Source organism: Pongo abelii, chromosome 2 (assembly GCF_028885655.2).
Source record: "Pongo abelii isolate AG06213 chromosome 2, NHGRI_mPonAbe1-v2.0_pri, whole genome shotgun sequence".
Classification (NCBI taxonomy): Eukaryota; Metazoa; Chordata; class Mammalia; order Primates; family Hominidae; genus Pongo; species Pongo abelii.
In genome coordinates, this window is record NC_085928.1 from 80,949,597 (window position 1) to 80,964,249 (window position 14,653).

Sequence of the window (14,653 nt, forward strand, 5' to 3'; positions counted from 1 at the left end):
CTTCCAAAGAATTCACCAAGGACCTCTATGTTTCATACCTCTCATTTCTTCTACAGTGAACAAGCACAAAGATGGTGGCTCACATAATATTTACTAAAGGGCCGCGCTGCCCCAGGGCCTACACCTGGGCACCACAGTAGAAGTAGCCCTCATGCTTGGAAACCAGAGTAAAGGGTGCAAACCTTGCTAAGGCATTCTCTTGGCTGCCATTAGAAAATAATATGTAATTAGAAAAATATGCGATATGCATAATGAGTGGGTAGTAATAAATCACAAAAATAAGTGCAGCAGGTAACTGATGAACAGAAGCTGACTCCAAGGTTGAATCTAGTAAATTATCAAATTTAGTTGACACTCTCATGACGTGGCTCAAATTTGCTATTTTCTTAGCCCCAGAGCTCATTAGCACCTACGTGGACCCACCTGAACCATACATCATTCTCTGTGCTCCCAGAACTTTCTAAGACCCAGCTCCGTCAATACACCTTTAAGAACCCCCAACTGGCCATTCAATGGCCTCCTCTCCTCCAGCCCCACAAGTCTCCAGACGGTGTGCTCTCTGCCAGCCCCACTTCATTTCAGGCTCCCAGCAATGCTTTGAGGTGGGCATTATTACTGCCATCTTTACCAATGAGGAAACAGTCTGGGGAGGTTTAGTAACTGGCCCAGTTATACAGTCAGTAAGCAAAGGAACAAGAGTGTGAAATCAAGCCTGCCTGATCCAACACGTTTGTTCTTTCCCTTCCATTTCTCTAGCCAGATGGAGAACAATATTTTACTTCTTGAAAAGTGCTTATGGTATAAAGTGAAAACTCAGGAACTTTGTACAGAACTATTCTGTAGAAGGCACAAGAAGGATGTCTTTGGACTCCAGAAGGGAGGCAAATAGGAAGATAGAAAGAAACATGGTGGCACCAGGAGGTGGCAGAAAGAGCCACATGGATCCTAACATTGCTCCTGTCTGTGCGCACCCGCAAATTTTCAATAGTTCCTATGCTCACCAGTTGCTAGGGTGTGAGTTGGTGTTCTGTGGAAACCAGGGAAAGACCTGGGCTTTGTTCTTCATGTATTAACTAAAAAAGATCAAAGCAGCATGCCCAGATGAGGGCGGAGTAGAGGCAGAAAGACACAGGCAGAAATGAGCGGATGCTGGACTCACAGGGTCTGGTAAAAAATGGAGCTGAATCTCCAAGGGGCAAGGAAGTTTCTGAATTTTATCTAATGAAGCACTGAGCTCCAGTGTGTCCCCAGAACCACCTATGTATTTGGTGTTATCCTCACCCCTCTTTACTTCTCTCCCCCTGACCCTTTTACCGTCCCCCAGCCAAGGAGCACTCTCTTGTTCTCAGAGGTCCAAGATTTTCTGTCACCTCCCACCAAACCCCCATAGAGGGAAAAGGCTTAGAAAACATTCATTTACCTTAAGGAGTAAAAGTGATTCAGTGCTAACATTATCACCCCTCCAGGGCTAAGATTTTCATTTTTCAAGCAAAAAGGAAAGGAGCTGCTGAGGTGGAATTCCAGGCAATAAAGAACAAGTCAGGGCTTTCCTGAATGTTTAGGAAGCTCTACTTTCTTTTTTGCTGATGATGGCCAATCCTACACCTAATATGATATCTCTTGTTTTCTGGCTTTAAGAAAAAAAAAAATCTATTTAATGAAATTAGGAGTTTGGGGATAGCCAAAGACACACAAACATGAAGATATAAATTGCCAAGGGCTCTGAGGTGGATACTATATGATTGCATTTATTTAAATGGATCTTCCTTTGGCTAAATAGCATATGTAAGAAGACTATATAGTATTTAAAAAGAAAGCTATAAGAACACACACAGAGGTGTACACAAAGTGAAAAATGAAGCTACACAATAGCAAAGATTCTATAGAGCATTCCTCTTTTTTTTTAAAGTGTATGTGTGTGCACGTGTGTCTAACTAGCATTATTTCCTTTTTCTACTGCCAGCAACTCCCTCCCTTCAGTTCATGTGGTACTGTCATTTGCAACATCCAATGACAACCATTTGCAACATCCAATGATAACCACCACCCCACCTGGGCACAGAGATAAGAAGTAACCCAAGTCCAGCCTGTTAGAATCCCCACTAGCTGCAGAGATTGGTCTAAGCAGTAGGAACACGGCCCAAACAGAGCAAGAAGTCACTGTCCTTCCCAGGGATTGATCTACAGGGTTGTGGCTACAGACACTCCTCCTTCTACAGGAATCACTGAATAGGTGCATTGTGAGTCTGGGGGTGCGGGTGAGCATCTTTCCCACCAAGGGAGGGAAATCCATCTGCAGTTGATTGAAATGAAAAGAGAAGAACAACTAAATGAGGGAAAAGGCAAAAGGCAGAAAGAAGAGGGAAGACTTCAAATTAATCCCAGGATCGAATCATGCCAGAAGCCAGATCCATACCTGCACTTCCCAATAATATAAGCGATTGATTTCACTTTGGTGTAAGCTAGTCTGAGTTGGGTTTGTCTTGTGCAAGTAAAAGAACTCTCCCAGATACCATGAATGTACACATAGATACCTACGTATGACCCCTCCCCAAATTCAAAACATATCCAGGCAATTTAACAGTACTCACATCTGATTGAGATTTGAGTTAGGGAAAAAAAATTATCAACCTTATTCACTAATTTTAACTTTTTCCAATAAGCTATTATTTTACAATTTTTTAGTAAAAAATGTTTTTTTTTCATAAACAGAATCTGTATTCACTCTTAAGGTAGGAACCATGGCATACACTGTAGGCAGCAATATTTGAAACAGGCAAAACTGCAGATGCTGTGCAAAATCACACCTCTAGTCTGTTTGCTTGATTCAGTTCATTGTACAGTGAACGGCTGCAAACTAGAGTCTTCCAGAAACGTAATTTAGCCTCCCTTCATCTTTGCCATTTCTGCTAAAATGCTCTTCTTCCATGTAAATGTGACTCTGGGCACTAGGAAAACAAGATTTCTTACAGATTCCAGCTTGTCGCTCTATCATTCGAATAACCCCCAAATTATGCTCCATTTTCTCTCTTTATGCCAACTAAGAACAAGCAAGTTACCTCCGAGGAATACATAACAACATGGCCAGATTCTGTCAGATTAAAATATGAGACAAATTAACCCTCATTAAGAGAATGCACCTGCAACACTGCCTACCAACTGTGAAAAAACAACTGGCCACATCTCTGAGTCCATATTGTCTTCACCCCTCATTAAGCAAACCCCCCTGGATTTTGCTGAACAGCCACTGCCATGAGAGGCTCTGCAGTAGACAGCTCTGGCTGGACTTCACAGAGGCGGTTTTGCGGGCACATTGAGGCTTTTCAGTCTGTTCTAAAATACATTTTTCATGAGAAACAAAGGGAAGTTTGATTTTAGAAATGTATCTTTATTTTCTCGACGAGAAATAAAGTTAACATGTTTAAAGGATGCCAGTTACTGTCTGGTTTACTCCTTGATTTTTAAAGCAAAATATTTTTGGTAGATAGTTTCCTTTCTGATCCCTTATGTTGCTCAGAGCCCCAAGTGGCCACAGGATCGTGTTTTGCCAAGGTTAAAAGAAGGCCTAGTCTTCTGCTTTAAAATAGGATTTTTTTTTTCTCTCCTACTAAAGAGATTCCATTTCTAAGAAGAAGGTACACAATGTTCCTGATGTAATTTCTCTGAGTTGATAACAGCAATGTGAAGGCATGTGCATTTTCCTCATCAGAGCTCTTTGATTCCTCCAAACTCTAATAAGTTCAGGGGAGTCAGTGTCCTCCCCAAGGTCACAACACCAGAAAGCCGTGGAGGTGGCATCTGAAACCAGGTGCGTTTCATTCCAGAATTCACATTTGTAATTACAATGCTATAGTGCAGGGGCATGCAAACTACAGCTTGCAGGGGCCAGATCCAGACCACCTTCTGTTTCTACAAAGTTTTATTGGAGGCCAGGCACAGTGGCTCATGCCTGTAATCACAGCACTTTGGGAGACTGAGGCAGGAAGATCACTTGAAGCCAGGAGTTTGAGATCAGCCTAGCCAACATCATGAAACCCCAGCTATCTCTACAAAAAAAACACAAAAATTAGTGGGTATGGTGGTGCATGCCTGTAATCCCAGCTACTTGGGAGGCTAAGGCATGATAACCGCTTGAACCGGGGAGTGGAGGTTGCAGTGAACTAAGATCACACCACTGCACTCCAGCTTAGGTAATAGAGCGAGACTCTGTCTCAAAAATAAATACATAAATAAAGTTTTATTGGAACACAGCCTCGCCATTTGTGAATGTACTGGCAAAGGCTGCTTTCAAGCTACAGCAGCAGAGCTAAGCACAATGAGCACTCACTTAACACCACTGATAGGTGTTTGGAAACTGTGGCACTAAGTGAAACAATGTATAACCAATTTTTTTCCTCATCAACATTATAATGAAATGACGTTATTTGAGGACCTGCTGTACGTTGTTTCATTTCGTTGCAGTTTCTAAGAACCTATTAATAACATTAAGTGAAGACTTACTGTATTTGTGACAAAGACCCCTTGGCCTGTAAAACCAAAAACATCTACTCTCTGGCCCTTTACCAAAAAGTTTGCTGACTGTTAGCACCATACAATTCCCTAGTTCACGTGAAAAGCGGAGCTCTACTCAACATCACAGGAGACCAAAAGATGTCACTGATAATGTTCATTGCCAAAAAGAACCCCACATTGTGGCAGATACCAAGCCCAGGGGGCTGCCTTTTATGCCATGATGACCCAGCCTTATCTGACCAACTCAGCTCTTTCATAGACTGCATTCTGGCCCACAAAACAAAGTTCCTGCTTACTGGAATCAAGAGGTCAAAGGTAAGAAGACCCAGAGGTCTTTCTGGATTGTGCACAAGCTCTTTCCCTCTTCAGCTACCCCCACCCCCAACCCTGTTACACATAAGGTCCACTCCAGATGTGGCAAGGACTCACAGGTGTTCCAAATACTATATGCCAGCTTTTCAGTGATGGCCTTTTATTGGGAGTGGGGAGACTTAAAGGATAAAGATGCTGAGCAAAAAAAAAAAAAAAGGAGGCCAGGCACAGTGGCTCATGCCTATAATCCCAGCACTTTGGGAGGCTGAGGCAGATGGATCCCCTGAGGTCAGGAGTTTGAGACCAGCCTGGCCAACATGGCAAAACTCTGTCTCTACTAAAAATACAAAATTAGACAGGCATGGTGGCACGCACCTGTAGTCCCAGCTACTTGGGAGGCTGAGGCAGGAGAATTGCTTGAACCCAGGAGGTGGAGGTTGCAGTGAGCTGAGATGGTGCCACTGCACTCCAGCGTGGGTGACAAAGCGAGACACTGTCTCAAAAAAAAAAAGAAAAAGGAAAAAAAAGAGAGAGAGGGCAAGAAGAAACTACTCCCTCTATAGGACCTGCTTCCCAGAATTTTATTTGAGAGAATACCACCAAAAATTAGCACAACTTCAGTCTAATTGAGGCAAAAAGTCATATATGGTTCACATTTGTCATCATTTTTAACTATGTTAAAAATTTATATACCTTTCCAGGCCAACAAATTAGATTCTAGCAGCTCAGGTTTCTTTGATATAATATTGCTCTGGTATAGTTTTTCATTTATCAGATATTTATTATGCACTTACTATGTGCTCAGTGCATGAGATACAATGGTCCCTGTGCTCATGGAGCCTCCATTCTAATTGAGAAGAAATATAAATAATAAGAATATTTTAGATAGAGGTAGATGTTTATGAAGAAAATGAATAGGATGTTTAGTATGGAGTAATGGTGATTGGAGATAACTTTAGGCAGGAAACATACAGGCACCTATCTGCTCTGTGCCAGGAGTTGTGGTAGATGTTAGGGACACAGTTGGGAAACAGTAGCCAGAGAGAGAAAGATGGAGTCAAACATCAGATCTACATAAAGGCGGCTCAGGAAATGAAGGTAGAGTTGTCCTACAAAGCTAGGCCTATGAACCATCTCTGGTGGTAGAACAACAAAACATTTTGTAGGGAGGCCTTTTGCCCCCTGTGATGTCACCACAAATATATTACTTCCTTACTTAGCTCTCTCTTGTTCCAGAAATAATTTTCGGTAACTCCATCAAGAACCTAGGAATGACAATATAAGTATCAAACAATGGTGAAACAGTTCATTAAAATGCGGTGTAATTTTTTTTTTTTTTTTGAGACAAAGTCTCGCTCTGTCGCCCAGGCTGAAGTGGCATGATCTTGGCTCACTGCAACCTCTGCCTCCTGAGTTCAAGCGATTCTTCTGCCTCAGCCTCCTGAGTAGCTGGGACTACAGGTGCCCGCCACCATGCCCAGCTAATTTTTTTTGTATTTTTAGTAGAGACAGGGTTTCACCATGTTAGCCAGGATGGTCTTGATCTCCTGACCTTGTGATCCGCCCTCCTCAGCCTCCCAAAGTGCTGGGATCACAGGCATGAGCGAGCCACCGCACCCAGCCTAAAATGTGGTATAATTTAAAAGGTGCTGCAGAAGACTATATAGTGAAATAGGGAAATGTTGCCAATATGTGATGTGGAAAAAGTAATTCTAAAACACTATTGTATTGTATAATGCCATTTTTGCTAACAATATGGGTGTATAAATACAAAAAACTACCCATTAAACATTAACTGAGTGGTTATAACTGCATAATGGGATTACAGATGATTTCTATTTTCTTTTTGGTGCTTCTCTGGATTTTCCGAATGCTAGTCTAACAAAATTTTTTTCTTTCTTTGTTAAAGGCAATTTGGAAAAATTTTAGGCAATAGATTTTGAGTCTTTTAGTCTCATGGATAAAGCTATCCCTGGACATCTGGGAAATGACAAAAACAGGCAACCTCTGCCTACAGCCTGTGGACTTACTTCATTCAACACCCTGATGTGAGTTCCCTGCTTCCTGAGCAGCCTTCTGGGTAGGGCGTGGCTTTCCACCTGGTTCTGCTAAGAGGGAGAGAAGCAGGTTGTCATCTGGGCGTGAGCATTTCTATCTCTTTGGCAGCTACAGTTTTCACTGGAAATGAATAAGTTAATAGTCTGGTCTTCAGGTCACAGGAGCCTGGTCAGCACAAGTGCTTCCCTGAAAGGCATAGCGGTGACGGTGCTGAGACAGGAGTCTGAGGCCCAATGGCTGACAGCCAGACCCCAAACCAAAGACAGCTTCTGTCCACACCCTAATTAAGTCTCTAAATTGACGCTTCCCATCATTAAGCTTTACCCAGTAACAGTTCCTAAGAATCACCTGCCAAATGGTGATGTTTCCTGCTCTCATTTCTAAAACTAACCCATTCAAAGGTCAAAGGGTGCTCTCCAATTTTAGTCTCTCCTCTCAGGATGTGGTCTTCAAGCCCTCCAATCACACTTGGAACTCACCTTCATTCAATCTTCCATGACTCAAAGCTGAAAAATACTAAATACAGAAGAAAATAATACTAAACATTACACTTCCCAATACAACTTCAAGTAATAAGAGAATGTGATCTGAGTCTTAGGACAAGCTTCCACGGCAGTAGGCATGGCAGGCAGGCATCAGCAGCCCTATTGTATGAGTGAGGACACTGAAGCTCAGGAAGCCCCAGCTAGACCAAGGTCGCACAGCTTGTTAATGGCACAGCCCGGCTTAGTCTTTGTTCTAACGAATGGCTCCAAACCAAGAGAACCATCTACTGGAGCCTGCCGGCCTTTGTTCTCTCTTCCCCACCCTCAAGTGTCCATCTTCATTCCCCTCCCACTCAGCAGTGACACCAGGTATTTGAAGGCATGACATATAAAGGATTTGAAGGATGATGTTATGCTTTGAGCTCATTCCTACAGCCTAGAAGGTGCAAACTTAATAACCTATAAAAGTCCAATAGGTCATGTAAATAAAGCAGCAGTCAGTTCATGGGAGGGAATGGTCTGTGGGAACCTGAAGAGAACATGCCCTATCTACACAGTGAAGTCTCTACAACCACTATATCAGAGGTCAGCAAACTGCAACCCATAGGCCAAATCCAGCATGCTGTGAATTTTTGTATAGCCCATGAGCTAAGAATGGTTTTTGCATTTTTAAATGATTATATAAATCACCACATAATATCCTTGATTTTGTCTTTTGACCTACAAAACCTAAAATATTTACTATCTGGCCCTTTACAGAAAAAAAAAAAAGTTTGGCAACCCCTATACATTACAACCCATGTTGCCATGGATGAATGCAGGCCTGGTGTGGCCACATCTTCTAATTGTTCAAGAACTGTTATCTTAACTTTCCTATTAGTAAATGTTCATAATTAGCATTTGAACTCAATGCAACACAGGTCAACTATTTGCAAGCTTTCCTGTGACCTCAACAACTGAAAGGTAGAAAATAAACACTTATTTCAATTCATAACTATAAGTTCTTCATATACCATTTTCCATGATCTTATTTTTATTATCTGTAAGGTGGGAATGAGGTATGGGGTTGCTGGAACACTTCATTCTAATTTTGAAATTACTAATGAAAGTTCATAGGGTTAATATAATGAGATAATATATACAGAACACCTTACACCCTTCATAAAGAAAGCACACAGTAAATATTACTGACTGTTATTAATACTTATTATTTTCACTAACCATATTACCACTGTTTCCCTAAACATACTATGTTGTTTTCACTAAACATATCTACCATATACTATGAATTACACTAGATGTTGCAGACACTGAGATGAGAAAGAAAAGCCACTCAACCAACTTGGAACCTAACCAAAGAAAGTATGTAATCAGCTCATTTCAGTCAGGTGTTGAATGTGCCAACAGGGGCATATGTGAGGTGCCTTGGGAGCCCAGAGCAGGACCCATAACTCAACCTCAAAGGAAACAGGATGAGAATGGGTATAGACAAGCCCAGAAGTGGGTGGTTATGGAAAGTTGAGGTGGCTTATAACACATAAACATTTTCAGTTTTTTAATGAGATAGTCTTGGGTTTTGTATCATTTTATTATAGGCCACAAAAAAAAATTAGTCTCTGTGAGGTATCTAAATCTGGTTCACATTATGTAAGTATTGAACAAACTCCAGAATCAACTATATAATTACAAACCAAAGGAGAAGTAGACACTTGGGCATAATCTCTGTTGCCCAAAAACCAAAGCTGTGATATCCTCCTCTTTTGTGTAAGAGCTGCCTGCAAACAAACTAGAGACCATGGGTCATCACTATAGAAGCTCCTCTACTTGTGAGTTTTCAACCTGTGAACACAAGTGTTCACCAAAACCACCTCATGCCAGAGTCGCAGTCCATCAACAATTCCCTCTACCAGAGGGCATCTGCAGTTACTTTGCAGCAGGCGTTGGCAAACCTATGACTCAAGGGCCAAATCTGGTCCACTGCCTGTTTTTTTAGATGAAGTTTTACTGAAAATCAGCCATGCCTTTTGTTTATATATGGTCTATGGCTGCTTTTGCGTGGCAGTGGCAGACTTGAATAGCTGGGACAAGCACTGAACAGCCTGCAAAGCCTAAAATATTTACTATCTGGCCCTTCATAGGAAAAGTTTGCCAACTTTTGCTTTACAGTCACTTTAGCCTTCAGAACAACTGGACACATATCTACCCACAGAACCTAAGCAAAGAGACCTATTTGTCTATTAAAACTCTCCAAATCAATCATTAAGAATGAGGCTATTTTCCAACCTATGTAATGGATTTGCATTGCATAGTACTTTTCTGGGATAGCACCTTAGCTCAACAGTAACTTGGTGACAGCCACTGCTTGATACACACAAAACCATCCTCCTCTCATCTTCACGGCAGACATCACTAATCAATTGTGGCACTCTTTCTTGCCAAGGCCAGGGATGACCTATGAATCCTTCTCAACACGGCGGTTCAGTCATCTACTACCAATAAATCAGAGTTATCCAAAGAAAGAAACCCAACTGTCATTATGGGTTGTGATATTGGAGCAAGACTTTGAGAGATGTTTTGAGTGTTGCTAGCTACTTTCTTCCCTTGAATCCCACAACTTGGGCCCATGTCCACACTTAAGGCCAAGAGCTGGCTTGATTTTCACAACGTTTGGTTCAGAGAAGGAGGAAAGAGGCTTTATTTGTCCCATAGTGCTTCCTCAAAGTCTGTATTTAGATTTGAGAACTGAAGCTCCATTCAAAAGCCTCTGATTACTGAACCTTTCTGTGGCTAAGATTTCAGCACTAAAACTGTATTTTTATTTTAAATCATTTTCTTTTCTTCCTGCATTTTCCATACTACTGAAGCTGCCTCAAAGAAAGCTATGTGAACATTGAGCACAGTGGATATCTATGATTTGTAATTACTTCTGGCTTCTCAAAGTCAGGAAAAAAAATAAAGGCATCCAAATGCATTGAATCATTTGCTAGGTTCCAGTTTTCCAGTTCTTCTTCCACTCTGCTGCTCCCCAGTGACAATCCCCTTCCCTCAGAATCCTGCAGAAACCCAATATGCCTTTACACTCCCTCAACCACACACTTTATTATCTTAAGGTCAATACCTTTATAAACGTGCTTTTGACTGGCTTTTCTTAGATAACTTGAGGGCACTTCTTCTTTGCAAGCAATAAAAATAACCTGACCTGGGATGTTATCAAGATGAAAGTAATTACAAAGTCCTGAGCTGAACTGCCTGAGAAAGCCAGCACCCCTTATTGTTAATTCTGTGAACAAGGAGGACCTAGCTTTATGTAATTATCAATCTCATGCCTGCCTTATTTCAAAGGGGCCTCACCCTTAAAACATAGGTCATAAGAAATTATATATTCGGTTTTGCTAGCAATTCTTCATCACATGTTAATATTTTTCCATAGTCATCTCATTGGAACTTTCCGACAGGCAAGTAGATATTGGGCCACCCTTACCTTTGTAAGTAACCTTGACAATTCAGTTTTCTACATAGTATCCTTTTTTCCCCTCTACCCCCCACTGAGATCTCGAGTTAGTTGGATGCTAAAGGCTATTCTAGCAGCACCAAGTTCAGTGTCAACAGTGTCAAACATAATGAAAGAAGCGGAGCATTCGAGGGAAATCAGCCTAACCTGTCCTTTTGGCATTTCCTCTATTCAGATTTTTCTGAATCATGCATCCATGGAGAAGAGCCCAATGGGGCCATTTCAGTAGACAGCAATAAGGATGTCTATGAGCTTTATGTCATTGTTGGGAGCTGGGATTCTACTCTTCCAGAAGAATATGACCTCAAAAGGAGCCACCACAGGTAGAAATCATGTTCACTTGGGATGCTTTAGGACGAAGTTCCAGACATCTGTTAAGAACACAGACCTCTGGGTGTGAGCCACCCCTCTGCCGTTTTCCAGCTGTGTGACCTTAGCCAACATAGTCAAACTCTTTGAGCCACAGATATTTCACCTAAAAGTGGGGATAAGGAAGAGTGGTTGGAGGATGAAAGAGCTAAGACCAGTAAAGCATTCCATAATGATACAGCAGCCAGGAGTTACTACCAATGCCTTGGCTCCTTTACCTATAAAACAAGAGGGTTTCTTCTGAGTACATTCAAGATCCATCAGCACCAGCATTCTATTGGTCCAGTTATTGCAACAAGAGACTCAAGGAGCCCAGCTGGAAATAACTTTAGCTTAATGGACTTTGGAGACTCAGAAGGAGAAGGATGGGAAGGGAATAAGGGACAAAAACCACATATTGGGTACAATGTATACTATTTGGGTGACAGGTGCACTAAAATCTCAGATTCACCACTATACAATTCATCCATGTAACCAAAAACCACTTGTACTCCAAAAGCTATTAAAATATTTAAACTTTAGCTTAGAGTTCAGGAGATGTGGGGTCCAAACCAAAGCCAATTCACTACTCTTACAAGTGACTCCTGACAAGTTACCCCAGGGAACTTCTAAAACATTGTATCATCTCTTAAGCCAATACCTATGTGAGATGGGTTTAAGCCTTTAACTCACTTACTCTTCACAACAACTTAGTAACATTGGTGCTATTATCGTCCCCATTTTACAGATGAGGAAACTGAAGCAAAGAGAGAATGACTTTGCATATAGTCACACAATGGAATACTATGCAGCCTTTAAAAAGAAGGGAACTTTGTCATCTGCAACAACATGGATGAGCCTGGAGAACATTATGTGAAATAAGCCCGGCACAGAAAGACGAACACCACATGATCTCTCGTATATGTGTGATATGATTTGGCTCCGTGTCCCCACCCAAATCTCATCTTGAATTGTAATCCCCGCATGATGGGGGAGCCTGGTGGGAGGTGGTTGGATTATAGTGGTTTCTCCCATGCTGTTCTCATGATACTGAGTTCTTGTGAGATCTTATGGTTTGAAAGTGTGGCATTCCCCCGCCACCCTGCCACCATGTAAGATGTGCATTGCTTCCCTTTTGCCTTCTGCCATAATTATAAATTTCCTGAGGCCTCCCTATCCATGCAGAACTGTGAGTCAATTAAACTTTTCTTTATAAATTACCCGGTCTCAGGTAATTCTTTACAGCATTGTGAAAATGGACTAATACAATGTGGAATCTTACAAAGTCAAAACTTTAGAAGAGAGTAGGATGGTGATAACCAGCATCTGGGGTTAGGTGATAGGGAGATGTTGATCAAAGGGCAAAAAGTTTAGACAGGAGGATTAAGTTTTAGTGGTCTATAGTACAGCATGGTGACTATAGTTAATAATGTATTCTATGTGTCCAAATTCCTAGATGAGTAGGTTTCACACATTCTCACCACACCACAAACAAGTTAAGTAGATGAGGTGTTGGATGTGTCAATTAGCTTGATTTAATCATTCTGCAATGCATACACGTATCAAAATGCCCCATTGCCCCCTATAAATATATACAATTATTTGTCAATTTGAAAAAAGGTGTTGAGAGAAATAGAGGGTGTGACATGCAAAATAAGAGTGAGATGATAGTATAGACTGGACAAGGAGGCATCTTTACACTGGTGTTCAAGGAAGGTCTTCCTGGAAGAGGGTCACTTGAGCTGAGGCCTGAAGGACAGAAAAAGCCAGGCACACAATGATCTGAGGAAAGCTAGTCCAGAGAGAAGTGAGTATGTGACAACCCCAAAGCATGGAGGAGCTGGATATGAGGTAGTGTTTCTCAGACCGCACATGTATCAGATGCACCTGGAGGACGTGTTAAACACAGATCGCCGGGCCTCATCCCCAGAGTGTCTGATTCAATGTGTCTAGGGTGGGGCCAGGAAATTTTCATGTCTAACAATTTCCCGGGGATGCTGATGCTACTGAGTTAGAAACAATTTGAGAACCACTAGTCTAGAAAAAGAGTCCACTAACTTTTTATGGAAAGGGCTAGTTAGTAAATATTTTTCATTTTAAATGACCAGAAGGTCTCTTGGTTGCAACTACTCAACCCTACCATTGTATCACAAAAGCAGATACAAATAGTGTGTAAACAAATGAGCACGGCTGTAACCCAATAAAACTGTATTTATAAAAAGAAACAGCAGGCTGGAGTTACTTCATGGGCCATAGTTTGCTGGCCCCTGGTCTAGGGGAAGCAGGGGCCAACTATAAACCCGCCTTAAACTCCCTTCAGGCTAGAAAGCAAAGCAAATCCCTATTGCCCCACATCATGGCCCCCACCAGAAACAACTGCATGTTTCTCTTCATTTTGATTACATTTTCGTGTCTCAGCCTAAAAGCCACTTCCCTGGGAAGCCTTTCCAACTCCCTAGGTCTGGGTTGGGTGTCCATCCTCTGTACGCCTATGGTGCCACTCACTTGCTCCATCACAGCACCAAGTCCAGTGTGACATGAGTGACTAGGTGGTCCTCTTTCTTGGAGAGGGGGACCAGTTCTGTCCCCTCCAGGCCCCATCCCTGGTACCTGGCACAGGGTCTGGTATACAACAGGCCACTGAGAGCATTGCTTCCGTTTTTCCCATTTCCGCATCCATTTCAGTGGCCTTGAGCTGCTGTCTCCATGCACACAGTTGACCTGGGGGGTCTTGTTAAAATACAGAGTCTGATTTCTTCAGCCTGGGGTGAGACCTGAGACTCTGCATTTCTAAACAAACGGGATGAGACGTCAAGGCTGCCAGCCTGTGGACCACACTTTCTATGGCAAGAATTTAGAAAACAGAATAAAAGCATCCCTCTGAAGCTACCATAGAAGTGGAGGCCCTTGAATCACTTTCTCAAACACGATTGACGTAGAAACCCAGGACCCCGGGCCTGGCTTCCTAACTGATGTTGAAAGAAACCATACTTAACAACAAACAAGGGAATTATACTTCACAAGCCTCATTATATTTCCTGTTATTTTAACTATCATTGTAATTAAACTCAAAGATTTACCACACACAGCTCACTTTGGCACATTGTGCACATTTTGATTTTCAGCATATTCAACCTACTCTGGTGCCCTTGAAATTCATTTGTCAAACAAAGGGATGTCACTGGCTATAAATCATAAGAGCACTTTATTAGGCAAAGCTCCCAACTCTCTTGTGCCAGGTTTGTCAAGAAACAGAGCATTTCGATATGTTCTAAATTGTATGTTGTTCTCATGCTCCTGGCCACTGGCATCTGCCGCACAGAAGACTCTTAAAATCAACATGGAATGATAGTGCCTTGGAGCTAGCAGGGATCTTGTATTTCTTGGCTCCAAACCCATTTATTGACAGACAAAGAAGTTGAACTCA